Source organism: Ornithorhynchus anatinus, chromosome 3 (assembly GCF_004115215.2).
Source record: "Ornithorhynchus anatinus isolate Pmale09 chromosome 3, mOrnAna1.pri.v4, whole genome shotgun sequence".
NCBI classification, from domain to species: Eukaryota; Metazoa; Chordata; class Mammalia; order Monotremata; family Ornithorhynchidae; genus Ornithorhynchus; species Ornithorhynchus anatinus.
The window spans coordinates 65,233,711-65,248,128 of record NC_041730.1 but is presented as its reverse complement, the minus strand read 5'-3'; the positions used below and the strand labels follow the sequence as shown (position 1 = coordinate 65,248,128).

Here is a 14,418-nt window from a genome sequence, read left to right as displayed (position 1 = left end):
TAAGAGGACGTGAGTTCTAATCCTGGCTCCACCACTTGTCTGCTGCCTAGGGCAAGTCACTTCTCTTCTCTGTGCCTCAGTTACCTCATCTGCAAAACGGAGATTAAGATAGAGACACTGTCTAACATGACTACCTTGTATCTACCCAGCACTTAACAGTGCTTGGCACAAAGTAAGCACTTAAATGCCAAAATTACTATTATTACTCTTATTATTATTAGCACTCTAGATTCAGTTATCTATGCGTTGAGTTTGAGGTGGCAGCAGGGCATCCGAGTGGAGATGGCTTGGAGGTGAGATGACAGGTCAAGGCAAGAGATTTGGACTTGGGAGTCACTGGCAAAGAGGTGAGCTCTGAAATCATGGGAATGTAAACTTGAAGGAGGGAGTGTAAAGAGAGAAGAGTAGATGACCCAGAACGGAGCCATGGGGGTTGTCCACAGATAGAGGATGAGCAACAGAGGAGAAACCAGAGAAAAAATTGAAAAGGACTCCTAGAACAAGTAGCAGTAGTATTACCAGTAGTAATAGTAGCGAAAATATCTATTAAATGCCTACTGTGTGGAAAGCACTATAGCAACGGTCTCTGGCCACCGAGAGACTCACAAAGAGGAAGGGGAAGAGGGCACATAGGGAAAGTTGAAACAGAAACATAAAAGACAAGGATTATAATAAATATTACAGAACCAGCCAGGCCCTCAGGCTCCTCACGGCTCAGATCAACGGCCACAAAAGTCGCAGCCACAGGCATAGCAGTGGTTTCCCAATGTTCAAAAAGTTGAAAAAGCCCCATGCTGCCGCTGCTGGTGTTGGAGTCCTTTCTGGACTGAAGCAGGGGCTGATGGAATTGGGACAGCTTCTCTTCCACACTCTGGACACTGGAAGTCAGGAGTTTTGAGTTCAGTTCAGGAGTTCAGTTCTGAGTACTGAGAGCTCACCTCCTCCAAGACGTCTTCCCAGACTGAGCTTCCCTTTTTCCCTCTGCTCCCTCTGCTGCCTCTCTGCACCTCCCCTTCACCTTCCCTCAGCTAAGCCCCCTTTTCCCCGCCTTTCCCTCTGCTCCTCCCCCTTTCTTCCCCTCCCCTCAGCACTCCCCTTGCTCGTCCGCTCATTTGTATATATTTTTACTACCCTATTTATTTTGTCAGTGAGATGTACATCCCCTTGATTCTATTTATTGCTATTGTTTTTGTTTGTCTGTCTCCCCCGATTAGACTGTAAGCCCGTCAGTGGGCAGGGATTGTTTCTATCTGTTGTCAAATTGTACATTCCAAGCGCTTAGTACAGTTCTCTGTACATAGTAAGCGCTCAATAAATACTATTGAATGAATGAGTAAGGGGACCAGCGGAGGGCTCTCGCTGCTGGCGGTGCTATTAATTTATACTGTCTATCAAAGGCTCCTGGATTCCCACTGTGGTTTCACGTAAGCCCATTGTGGGCAGGGATTGTGTCTATTTTAATGTACTTTCCCAAGGTTTTAGTACAGTGCTCTGTACACAGTAAGCATTCAATATATACAATTGATGGATTAAGACCATAATGCGTCATGGAGGGCACAATTTTCCTGTGCTTCAGACAAAGGAAAAGGCCCAGCACCAACATCTCGACCTAAGAAAACATTTGACACCACAGTAGATCTGGGCTTTAGCCATTATTTGGCAAATCTGACTGCCCTGATAAGTTCAACAAGATTTTGAGATGACTTAGCAATATAACAGAGTTGGCACTGTAGCTGATGGACCTCAGGTAAGTCTTAAATGTGTCTTTGAAAAGGGAAAGTAGGATGAACTTGGGAATGTAGCAAGAGTTCACGTTGGCATTACTGGTAATGTCAGAGCAGAGGGTCCCCTGTCCAATTCATTCCTCTTTGCCACAGAGGAGTGGCTCTTTATGAGCAAAAATTTCACAAGGAAGGAAATGAGGCTAAAGAGAAAAGGGTACCAGGCACTGCAAACCTCAAACATGACAGCACAACAAGAGATAGCTATTTTTGTGCCCAGTAAGCCCACACTGATCTTTTCCAACACCCAAATAGGTGATTTCTTCATCAGATGTGTCTTCAAATATGAGGACAACCAAATATAGGCAAACAAAATAATATCTTAATATAAATATATCAGTGCTACTCCACTCCATGTCCCATTCCACGGGACATCACTGTGTTACAGTGCATGTCCATCATCCATGTGCCCACAGCCTGACTTAATATGTCATAATCATCATTCTGGAAAAGCCAGTCTGAAAAGCATTTCTCCTTCTGGAATGATATCAACTTGTAACTAGGACACATATGAAGGCTACGGGTTGGATTTTAAAATGCAGACCAGCGAGAGTAATGAAAAGTGTTTGTGTCGGCATGTTTAATAATGGTGGCATTTGTTAAGCGCTTACTATGGGCAAAGCACTGTTCTAAGCACTGGGGGGATACAAGGTGATCAGGTTGTCCCACGTGGGACTCACAGTTTTAATCCTCATTTTACAGATGAGGTAACTGAAGCACAGAGAAGTTAAGTGACTAGTCCAGAGTCACACAGCTGGCAAGCGGCGGAGTCGGGATTCGAACCCATGACCTCTGACTCCCAAGCCCGGGCTCTTTCCACTGAGCCACGCTGTGTTTGATCATCACTAGCAATGAAGCTTCACCACATCTCTGGGAGGAAGGTGATGTCTCACACTCTCTCTCCCTCTGTCACAGGCAGGGGAAATAAGGCCTCCAAAACTATTTTATTCAAAGGTCAAGTGATTTGTTTAAACAAGGTCTCAGAGTGACCAAGTGGTAAAAAGAACCCTGAGTTTCCTGGTCTAATTAGCAGATGTTGTTCTAACTGTAAAATAATGGTTTCTCCTCTTTCTTTAAGTGGTATTTTTTAAGCCCTTTCTACACGCCAGGTACTGAGCCCTGGGTAGATACCAGACAATAATAATAATGTTCGTATTTGTTAAGCACTTATTATGTGCAGAGCACTGTTGTAAGCACTGGGGTAGATACAGGATAATCAGGTTGTCCCACGTGAGGCTCACAGTTAATCCCCATTTTACAGATGAGGGAATTGAGGCCCAGAGAAGTGAAGTGACTCACCCAAAGTCACACAGCTGACAAGAGGCTGAGCCGGGAGTTGAACCCATGACTTCTGACTCCCAAGCCCGTGCTCTTTCCACTGAACCATGCTGCTTCTCTATCATGTTGGACACAGTCCATCTTCTACATGGGGCTCACAGCCTCAATTCCCATTTTACAGATGAAGGAACTGAGAAACAAGGAAATTAAATGACTTGCCTATGGTCACACAGCAGACAAGTAGAGAAGCTGGGATCAGAACCCAGGTCCCCTGACTCTCAGACCCGTGCTCTATCCACTAGGCCACGATGATTCTTCCTGGTTTTACTTTATTTACTAAGCTCTACCATATTGAGGCAGGGCCAGTTTCAGACATTTGGCTGCTCTGAGGAGGGGAAAACCTCACCGCTCTCTCCCTTTCCTCAGGACATCAACTATCCTTCAGTGTCCGTACATATGGCCTGTCCCCTGGGCCTGATTTAATGACATCACCTGCAGTCTTCTAGGAAGATCAGTCCGAAAAGCTTTTCTCCACAGTTGTTGCCATAGTTTAAGGAGCCAGGGAGCTCAACTCTGAGTCCCCAACTTCCATACCACTGATGTACCACTTCCTTCCTGAGCAATACAAGGCTGTGTTGCCACTATCTTAGAGAGGGGCAGAAGAACAGGCAGCTCTTGCCTCTTCCATCTTTTTGAGGGGCAGTTCTACCACCCTCATCCCCTCCCCTCCGAGCTGCAATCAGTACCATACCGCCACTCCCGCCCCCTCTGGCACGGCTCCCTGAGGCAGTTGTTTACCTCACGAACTATTTGAAGGTGGCCTTGTGAACAGGGCACTTTAAAGAAGGCTACCCTTCTTTGAAAATCATCAAATTCAGATCTGATCCCTGCACTCACTGATTTTACATTCTAAAACGGACATTAACATATGCACGCTGAATCTTCTGGGTGGATGGGATCTCGTTTAGTTCATTCTCTTGCCCTCAGGTTGCACCACTTGTGAAATATCCTGGGCAGATGAGGATTTGGGGGTGAGATTCAAGGAGCTCTGACAATCTTTTAGGCCCCCAGGAACACTGCAAAATAACAGACTGTACTAGTGGATGTCGGGATGTCCAGCGCAGTTGCATTACTAGTTCTTAAGAAGCCCCAGAGGATGTCAGCTAATATCAGAGTGGGATGAAACTATATGACTCCCCTGGCCCTTCCCAAACACATCTGCCTTATACCTAGAAAGCATTTTATACCTGGAGTTGTGGGGTGCTTCCGTCTGAATCCACCTCATCTTAGCTAGCTCAAGAATCTCTAAGAACTCCTCATAATAATGGTATTTGTTAAGCACTTACTATATGCCAGGCACTGTACTAAGCAATGGGGTGGTTACAAGCAAATCGGGTTGGACACAGTCCCTGTCCCCTGTAGGGCTCACAGTCTCAATCTCCATTTTACAGATGAGGTAACTGAGGCACAGAGAAAGTGAAGTGACTTGCCCAAGGTCACACAGCAGACCCGGAATTAGAACCCAGGTCCTTCTGACTTCCAGGCCCATGCTCTATCCACTCTGCTATGCTGCTTCTTATAACTCGTGGCTCCCGTTGGGTCAGGATCCAATCAGCAAGAATGGCCAATGCTAGACATTACAGAAGGAAGTTGGGATCCTCTGAATACACTCCTCTTTTAGTGAGAGGGATTATTTTTTCAAAGTACCTTAGCATAATCTCCAGGCCTACTGGCCTTTGACAGTTCTTAGAGGCTTAATTCTGGGACCTTTCTTCAAATACTTGTAAATATCTAACCCTTTTTCTTTTTCACAATCAACACCCACAGACAGGAAGTTATCTGCTAAATAAACATTGGGTAGCAGATGTATTTTCCTGGATGTTGTCCTCATAAGATGCTTGAAGGATACTGAATCAGATTCTTCACATTCCATCCACATTGGAAAACATCTCCTGGAGAGTAATCGATCACATTTACTGAGCTCCTACAGCACAGAGCAGTGTACTAAGCACTTGGGAAAGTACAATATAACAGAGTTGGTTCAGTAGCTGATGGACCTCAGGTAAGTCTTAAATATGTCTTTGAAAAGGGAAAAGTGGAATGAACTTGGGAATGTATGGTTTGAACCTGCCTTGGGGTGTGAATGGGGTGGTTTGTTGTGGTTTTGACCATCTCACGGCTGGAGGAAATCATGCCAACCAGGGAAAGCCATGTGCTTTTCTGCCATCTTGCCTTGGGCTTCGGATTGGGCAGTAACCTGGTTGGTCACTGAGCACTTCTGCGATCTGTTTGCCAAGGCGTCCAATCCAGGGATCATTTCATGCAAAATTGGGGCATTTCTGACTTGTCCAGGTCATGAGAATGCTCTGACTTGTCTAAAATTCTTACCATCCTCTGAAAAACCTTTCAGCCTTTAGCACTGTGAGTGGAATATCTATGAATGTTTCCCTATGTTTGCACTGAAAAAGTGCCCCTTTTCCCATGGTATGGGATTGGGCATGAAGCAGTGAGGGCACCAGTGTTTCTATTCATCAACATGCAACACTGACCACATTGTTCCAATCTGATCCAAGCTGCCAGGGTCAGGACAATTTCATAAACATAAAGTCACTGTACAATACCCATCAGGGGTGTTTCACTGGCAGACAGAATCCAGCCCAAACAATGTCAAGCTGCTAAGCTGCATTATTAATCCTGGGCCTCTCAAAATGAGAAAATACAAGTACTTTTAAGAGGATCCATACCGAATGGATTCCGTTTTCTTTTCTCATCTTTCCAAACTGTGGGAAAAGAATCCTGCCAATGAGAAGACTAGATACTTCCCTGAGGAAACACATTGCCCACTTTCACTACTTGGAGCAGAAGGAGAATATAATATCAACCGTAGTATTTGCTAAGTGCTATGTGCCAAGCACTGTGCTAAGCACTGGGGTAGATACAAGATAATCGCTCCTACATGGGGCTCACATTCTGAGTAGGAGGATGAACAGATACTGAATCCCCATTGTGCAGATGAGGTAACTGAGGCTCAAAGAAGTCATTTAACTTCCCCAAGGTCATGCATCAGGTATGTGGCAGAGACAGGATTGGAACCTAGGTGCTCTGATTCCCAAACCCATGCTCTTTCCATTAGGCCATACTGCTTCTCAGCAGCAGAATATGTATTATGTAGGGCAACTTGTAGTTTTTTTTAACCAATACAATTCCTCTAGAGTCCTCAGTTATCAAAATGAGTTTAGAGTCATCCAAGCCTTTCATAGACATTTGCTTGCTGCTATAGGAGTTGGTGATGTGATATCTGAAATTTCTGCTTGGTTCTCAGTACTCACATCTCTCGTTGATGATGGTATTTGTTAAGCACTTACTATGGGTCAACCACTGTTTTAAGGGCTGGGGTAGATACAAGCTAATCAGATTAAACACAGTCCCTGTCCCACTTGGGGCTCATAGTTTCAATGCCCATTTTATAAATGAGGTAACTGATGGAGGTGGGGTGCTCTGCGAGAGATGTATCCACGGTCATGGTGTCACTATGGGTCGGACATGACTCATCAGCATAAGACAACAACTGAGGCACAGAGAAGTCAAGTGACTTGCCCAAGGTCACACAGCAGACAAGTGATGGAGCCCAGATTAGAATCCTGGTCCTTCTGACTCCCAGGCCTATGCTCTCTCCACTAAGCTATGACTCGTCTGATTGAATCCAGGAAAATGTGTGCACTACATTCTGCACATCTCACTCAGACACCAATTAATTATCTCCATACCTATGAAGGTAGATGTGTATCATTAATATGGCATGGGAGGGCAAGAGTGATTCACCCCTGATCCCTCACATGAAAGAGTAGGCAGAAGAATTCGGATTCTTGTTTCTGATTGCAGCTAAAGCCAGTAGCACAATCCTTCACTTGCATAAATGAGTGACGGCTTGTGTTGTATCGTTGTTCTTCTGGGGGTTAGAACTGAGTACCAATTTTCAGACCAACAGATATAAAAATTACTCGGAGGGCACGGATCTCCACATGTACAACTGCAGGGGAAAGGTTAGGCTATAAAGAGATTAATGCTGTCTGAAAACAGTGAGATGGGGAGAAATAAACAAAACTTCCACTTCCTGGCCAGAAAAATGACTGATTCAGAAGTTACAACTCCTTGAAATCTGAATCCAAATCCATTTCCCAAACCATGCTGATACCTCCCAAATAAAAGGCGAAGAGCTCACTTGGAGACCTGAGTCTTTTCCTCCAGCTACCAAGAATTCCCACTTCCAGACTATAGGAGCACAGGATAACCAGGAACATCCCTTCAGAAGACAATTTCCTACACAGCAACCCAGGAACCTCAAGCATGGGAAAGCTTATGTTTCAGAGAATGTTCCCTCCTGCTTGTTCCCTGGTAAAGGAGAGGTGGATTCATCTTGGAGTAGGAAGGATGTGGGCTAGATCTAGGGACTTGTCTACCAACTATGTTGTATTATACTCTCCAAGTGCTTAGTACAGTGCTCTGCACACAACATTCAAAAAGTACCGTTGATGATGATGATCTAAAGAAGAACAACTCAACAATGTGATGGTGAGGGTGGTTGGAGCTTGCTGGAGAATATCAATCAGAGGCATTTAGTGAGAGCTTACCATGTGTAGAGCATTGTAGTAAGCACATAGGAAAGTACAACAGAGTTAGACATCTCCCAAGCCCACAAGCTTACAGTCTGTAGGGGGAGATACACATTAATATAAATAATTTATAATATGTAATTTAAAGATATGTACATAAGGGCTGTGAGGTTGAAGGTAGGATGAATATCAAGCCCCCAAAGGTCTCAGATCCAAGTACACGGATGATGCAAGAGGGAAAGGGATCCAGGGAAATCAGGGTTTAATTGGGGAAGGCTACTTGAGTAACGAGAGAGATTATGCAATCTGCTTCTTTAGAACCATTTTTTTTAAAAGAGTCTCTAAAAACCTTCCAGATAAGTGGCCAAAAGGGTTTAGAAGGAGTATGGCATAAATGGCATCAGACCTCAAGCTCATCGTGGGCAGGGAACATATCTCCCAACTCTCTTACACTGTATTTTCCTAAGTGCTTAATACAATGCCCTGCTCAATAAATATGATTGGTTGATTGATTGACCAGTTCTTCAAAGGGATTGGAGAGAGCAGTGATTGCTGCCTTCCATTATTGTCTAGAAGAGAGTCTTGGTTTTCAACTCCTCTCCTCCAAATCTACCTGACTCACACGAGGGTTATTAACGGAAAGGATCTAGGCTCCTTAGTCCCCAGAACATTAAAAAATGCTGGAACGGTAAAAGTCCCCTGTCCTTTCCCAACAAAATAGGAGGAAAAGTCCCATTTAAGGACGATGACCAGGCGGCCTGCTTTTCTGGTCGATGGGCTGACACCCTAAGGGCTTTAAGTGGGATCCATTAAGGGCCCCACTTTGGGCCAGAACTCCTCAGCTGTGGGGATAATGCTGCTAGTGGCAGCAATCCCGGCTGTTGTTGCTACGTGCGAAGAAGAGAAGGAAGAAGAGGAGGTGGACTACTGGGGTTGCCACCCCACTCCTGGCTACTTGGCCTCGGTAGAATTGTTGGATGGTGACTGTGGTGGTAGAGAAGAAAGGAAGACCTCCAGTTTCCCTACCCCTACATTTCCTCTTCTTCCCACTTTCACTCCACTCCTCTCTTTTGCCCTTTCACAAGGCCGACCCCCATCCTACTTTGAACAGTAGCCCCCCATCACCAATGCACCTGATCATCTTCCATTTAAAACTGCTCAGTAAGTCAGTGGCAGAGCTAAGATTAGGAATTTGGAATCCTCCCGACTTTGGATTTTCTATCATCAAGATGAAAAATTCTGGATTTTGCCAGAGTCAATTAAGACAAACCTTCTTCTTGAAAGGCAGCATGGCCTAAATGAGAAGGTACAGGAGTGACTCCAGAAACCAGGGTCTACCCCAGTTCCTGGACAGCTGTGTGACCCTGAGCAAGTTACTTAACCTCTCTGAGTCTTGAGTTCCTCATTTGAATCATAGAAATAGTAATACCAAATATCCACTTTGATTCTGAGCCCTGTGTCATGCAGGAACTCTGATCTGATCACCTTGCTTTGACCTCAGTCTTCTGCATTGTCATTAAGTACTTAATAAATACCAATTAATGAATTAATTAGTTCCTGGTTTAGAAATTGCCCTGCCCCCCTAATATCCTACATTATACACTTACATTACTAGACTGTCTAAAAATAATTTTCCTATGTCCTCTTCAGATTCATCCACATGACCGAAAAATGGAGTTGGTGAAAAAACAGATATGATTGACTGTTTTCTCAGTTAGGATCTGGTCCATTTTGAACAAGATTATGTAAAATCAGTCAATGGGATTTAGTGAGGATTTGCTGTGTGCAGCACACTGTACTAAGCACTTGGGAGAAAACAATGGAATTAGTAGTCAAGGACCTTACAATCTAACAGGGGAGATTTACACATATATACATTTATGGACCCACAAGTTCATATAAGTATATGAATATTGATAAACTCATAACTCATATTAAAATACTGCTGCAGTTTTGAGAACCATTAAACTAATTTAGAAGATTTTTACTATTTTTCATAAATCAGTTCCTCCTTTCTCACTGTCTTGGCTTTGCTGGAAGAGCTGGAAACCATACTATTTGGAAATAACTGTGGCCTAGTGAATAGAGCATGGGCCTGGGAGTCAAAAGGACCTGGTTCTAATCCCAGCCCCTCCACTTGTCTGCAGTGTGACCTTGGGCAAGTCACTTAACTTCTCTGTCCTTCAGTTCCCTCATCTGTAAAATGGGAATTAAGACTGTGAGCCCCACATGGGAGATGGACTTTATCCAACCTGATTAGCTTGTATCTACCCAAGTGCTTAGTTCAGTTTCTGGCACATAGTAATTTCTTAAAAAAATACCATTAAAAAAATGCTGAAGGGAGTTAGCATACCTCCAGTTAAAAGGTCTGTATTAGTCAATCATGTTTATTGAGGATTTACCATGTGCAGAGCACTGTACTAAGCACTTGGGAGAGTACATGATAACAATATAGCACTAGGAGGGCCTGCGGAAGATTTCACACAATGAATGAAAACCAAATGATTAAATGGGTCACTTTTTTGAAGAACGACCTAGTTGCCCACCAAAAAAAAACAAAACCCAAGGCCAATATGGTGTCTACCCTCATAGGATAAGCAGCATGGCTCAGTGGAAAGACCACAGACTTGGGAGTCAGAGGTCATGGGTTCGAATCCCGGCTCTGCCACTTGTCAACTGGGTGACTGTGGGCAAGTCACTTCACTTCTCTGTGCCTCAGTTACCTCATCTGTAAAATGGGGATGAAGACTGTGAGCCTCACGTGGGACAGCCTGATTACCCTGTATCTACTCCAGTGCTTAGAACAGTGCTCTGCACATAGTAAGCGCTTAACAAATACCAATATTATTACATTATAAGGATAAATGGAGATTTCTGGTCCCATCTGGCTTTCCGAACTCCCAAGGGAGCATCTGTTTTGAAGACGGTACAGCTGTATTTTTTTGTCATTAGGCTTGAGAGCCCAAACACAGATCTCTGCAAATTCTAATCTGTCACCGTAAACCCACTAATGCAAATGTATTTAACATTCTTTAGCATGATTAAGCAGGAGTTTCTAGTGGACTTTTGGGCTGAATACAGAAGGTGACATGCCTATACTCTCCGTTTCCCTAATCACTCCATTTCCATTAAAGCTGCATTTCAAAAGAGGAGCGTTTGTTCCCACTGAAACTCGCATTCCTCTTATTGTCAGGCAGAGGATCGGGGCTGACGCCATTCAGTTGGACCCCCGTCATTTGGGGAAATGGAAACCATTCAAAAACAGAATAAACCAAGTCCAGTGTCAAGATTAAGTCCTAGAAATGATGTGAAGAAAACGTTATATATTGAAATGTAGTTTTCCCTAGTGAGTTAGTATTCACTGACAGGTTTCATTTTCGTACAGTTTACTAAGTCATCGTAAAGATGCTAAGGAAACAATGGTTTCCAGACACATTTTAAAAATCATAACATGAAATTCAGGGAAAGCAAGAAAAAGGCATTATTAAGCACAGATGTTAGCTCTTTTCAGAGGTGTCAACAATTCATTTCAAGCACTTGGGTGCTCAAGCACAGGGGCAAGGATTTTTATGGGGGGTGAGAACTGGGAGGGAGCAGGTTTCGAGACATGAGAAGTCAGAAAAACAATATCTGGGGTCTTTTCAGTCCTGATAGGAAACTGTAGGGTCTTATCAAGGATGTAGGATGAGCAGGTCTAGTAGTCTGGCTCAGCTGTGAATATTAGCTCCCAGCATGAGTGGGCTATTTTACTTCTCAGCTCAGCTGCTATGAGGGACCTCTGGCCTTTATTTCATTTTGGACTTATTATCTGCACTTAGTATTTACAGTCTAGTACCTAGTCTAATTTAATTAAGTTGATTGGCAACTAATGGAGAAATAGCATGGCCGAGAAAAAAGAATATGGGCCTGAGAGCCAGAGGACCTGGTTCTAATTCTGACTCTGATAATTGCTTGCTGTGTGACCTTGGGAAAATCACTTAAACTTTTCTGTGCCTCAGTTACCTCATCTGTAAAATGAGGATTAAATCCTCCTTCCTCCCTCCAAATTAAACTGTAAGGCACTGTCCAAACGGATAAACATGTATCTATCCCAGAACTTAAGAACAGGGTTTGACACATAGTAAGCGCTTTCCAAATATCATTAAAGCAAATGAAAACAAATGTGGCTGACATCAAAAATGCTCAATTTCGCAGAGATGGAGGTTGGAGCCAGGGAATCAAGGTCTAGAGATTACCTAAGATTCCATGCGCCCAGTATTAGATTGTTTAGGTACTCACACAGTGAAATATTAGTAGGCTGTTCTTTCAGATGAACCTGTGACAATGTGCAGTAGTATTAAGCTGCCACATAAGACGTGTAGAATATGAAATGACAAACATTCAATACCCAGTACTTCTTTCATTACAAATTAAGCACGGCTAAGAGGGATTTGAAGAAAAAAACAGAAACAACTTGCCAATTAAAGTATCAGACTGGGATTATATTTACCAAATCAATCGTTAAAATTATATCTATGTTAAGTAGTATTCATGGTTCTATTTTGTTGATCACACCTTTTCTCTATGTGTCCTTGTCAATGGATCCATTTTGAAAGCAAGCTTCCTGAGGGTGAGGAAGCTCTTTTTTGGGGTCGATCATCATCCAAATAACTAAAACTAGATCCGAGATATGGCCTTGGACTCCAGCATCTACTTAGCCAAATTATTACTAATGATAATAATAAAGGAATTTATTCAACACTTTAAATGTGCCAAACACCTTGCTCAGAACAAGGTTAGAGATCCAAAATAAGAAATCAGTCTGAATGGTGAGGAAGCACTTATGTATCTATGTGTAATTTCTTTTTTATATTAATAATAATAATGTTGGTATTTGTTAAGCACTTACTATGTGCAGAGCACTGTTCTAAGCACTGGGGTAGATACAGGGGAATCAGGTTGTCCCACATGAGGCTCACAGTTAATCCCCATTTTACAGATGAGGGAACTGAGGCACAGAGAAGTTAAGTGACTTGCCCACAGTCACACAGCTGACAAGTGGCAGAGCTGGGATTCGAACTCATGACCTCTGACTCCCAAGCCCAGGCTCTTTCCACTAAGCCACGCTGCTTCTCCATCTGTCGTCCCCTCTAGACTGTAGGTACGTTGTGGACAGAAAATGTGTGTTCTATTGTACTCTCCCCCAAACAGTACAGTGCCCTGCACACAATAAGCACTCAATAAATACAATTGATTGAAGGAGGGAAGGACCTGTTTCACTTCCTTATCAGTGTTAATTCCCCAGGTTACATCAGACTCTAACCCATCTTTCAGCCAGGGGCGAAAGTTGGCTGGACCTGTCCAGGTGGCTGAACAGGAAAACTACAGGTGCAGAGTTGCCCATTCTGGGATGCATCCTTTCAGATTAGCTTCCTGCGGCTCTGAACCTGCCATGGCTCTGGCCCCATTACTAAATCTGGCACAGATCCGGCCCCGACACTGAGCCTGGCACAGATCCGGTCTTCACCAGGCTGCAGCAGGGGAAACTGGAGCAGCTCTGCTTCCAACTCAAAGTCTGCTCTTCTCAATCCTTCAAAGCCCTACTGAAGGCTTATCTCCTCCAGGTGGCTTTCCCAAACTAAGCCCGCCTTTTCCTCAGCTCCCCCTCCCCGTTGCCCCGACTCTCCTCCTTTTTTCTATCTCCACTCCCCACCCCCCAGCATTTGTATATATATGGACATATCTATAATTCTATTTATATTAATGACTGTTTACTTGTTCTGATCTGTATATTTATAATTCTATTTACTTATATTGATGCCTGTTTACTTGTTTTGATGTCTGTCTCCCCGCTTCTAGTCTATGAGACCACCGTGGGCAGGGACTGTCTCTCTTGCTGAATTGTACTTTCCAAGCGCTTAGTACAGTGCTCTGCACACAGTAAGCGCTCAATAAATATCATTGACTGAATGAACCCTGGCCACAACAGTTATAGAAGCCCCATCTGCCCCTCCACACCCTTCACCACACACCCACACAAAACCTTCATCACCAAGGCTCCCCCCTGCGGCAGTGCTTGCTCTCCATAGTAATTTCCAAAGTCTGGCTATTCTAGTGCAAAAATACTTTTACTTTCACCCCTCTTTTAACCAAAGAGTGATCATATCTAAAGGCAAAAAATGAGTTCTAGCTTCTTAAACTGCACCTCTTCCCATTTCTCTTTCAAAAAACAAAAGAAAGAAATCAATGGCTACAACTAAGATAGTCTGCTTCCGTGTGGGATTCACACCATATGGTAGTGTTTGAATAATGTTACTATTTTCCCCCATTTAATTCAAGTCTTTTGTTTAAAACCTGGCACAGTCAAAAACCCCCTTCAGCCCTAGCCCCTCCAAAATCCGTTAAAGAAATGTAGCGATCTCATTTGCAAGGACAGTAAAATCCCTCAGCAAATAATAAAATCCTTAATGAGCAATTAATCCTGCTGCGGATATTAACTTCTCATTGTTTAAAAGAAACGTGATCCTGGGAGCTGACTCAGCTACAAAGCTTTGGAGGATTGTGCCATTACTGCTTAAGGAAACATAAATTTTAACTATTCAGACTCCATCTTGGATTAAAAAACACTAGCCATCGGACAACCCTGATTGCGCCTTGAGATGACAGCGGCCAAAAGATGAGAATGGAGTAAAACAGAGTCGGAGCAACAGGGTAGAGCCATGCCAAGACTCTAGGGAATGTGACTCTTTCATGGGCATCAACCCCAG

General features: G+C 43.6%; 1 long non-coding RNA gene across 1 annotated transcript in view; it reads right to left on the bottom strand.

The window, feature by feature from the left end:
* Nucleotides 1-781: 781 nt before the first annotated feature.
* Nucleotides 782-14,418, bottom strand: part of LOC114810082 — a 69,181-nt gene continuing 55,544 nt past the window's right edge. Inside the window, exon 3 of the long non-coding RNA XR_003757813.2 lies at nt 782-878. This is a non-coding gene — a long non-coding RNA (uncharacterized LOC114810082). The remainder of the gene's footprint in view (nt 879-14,418) is intronic.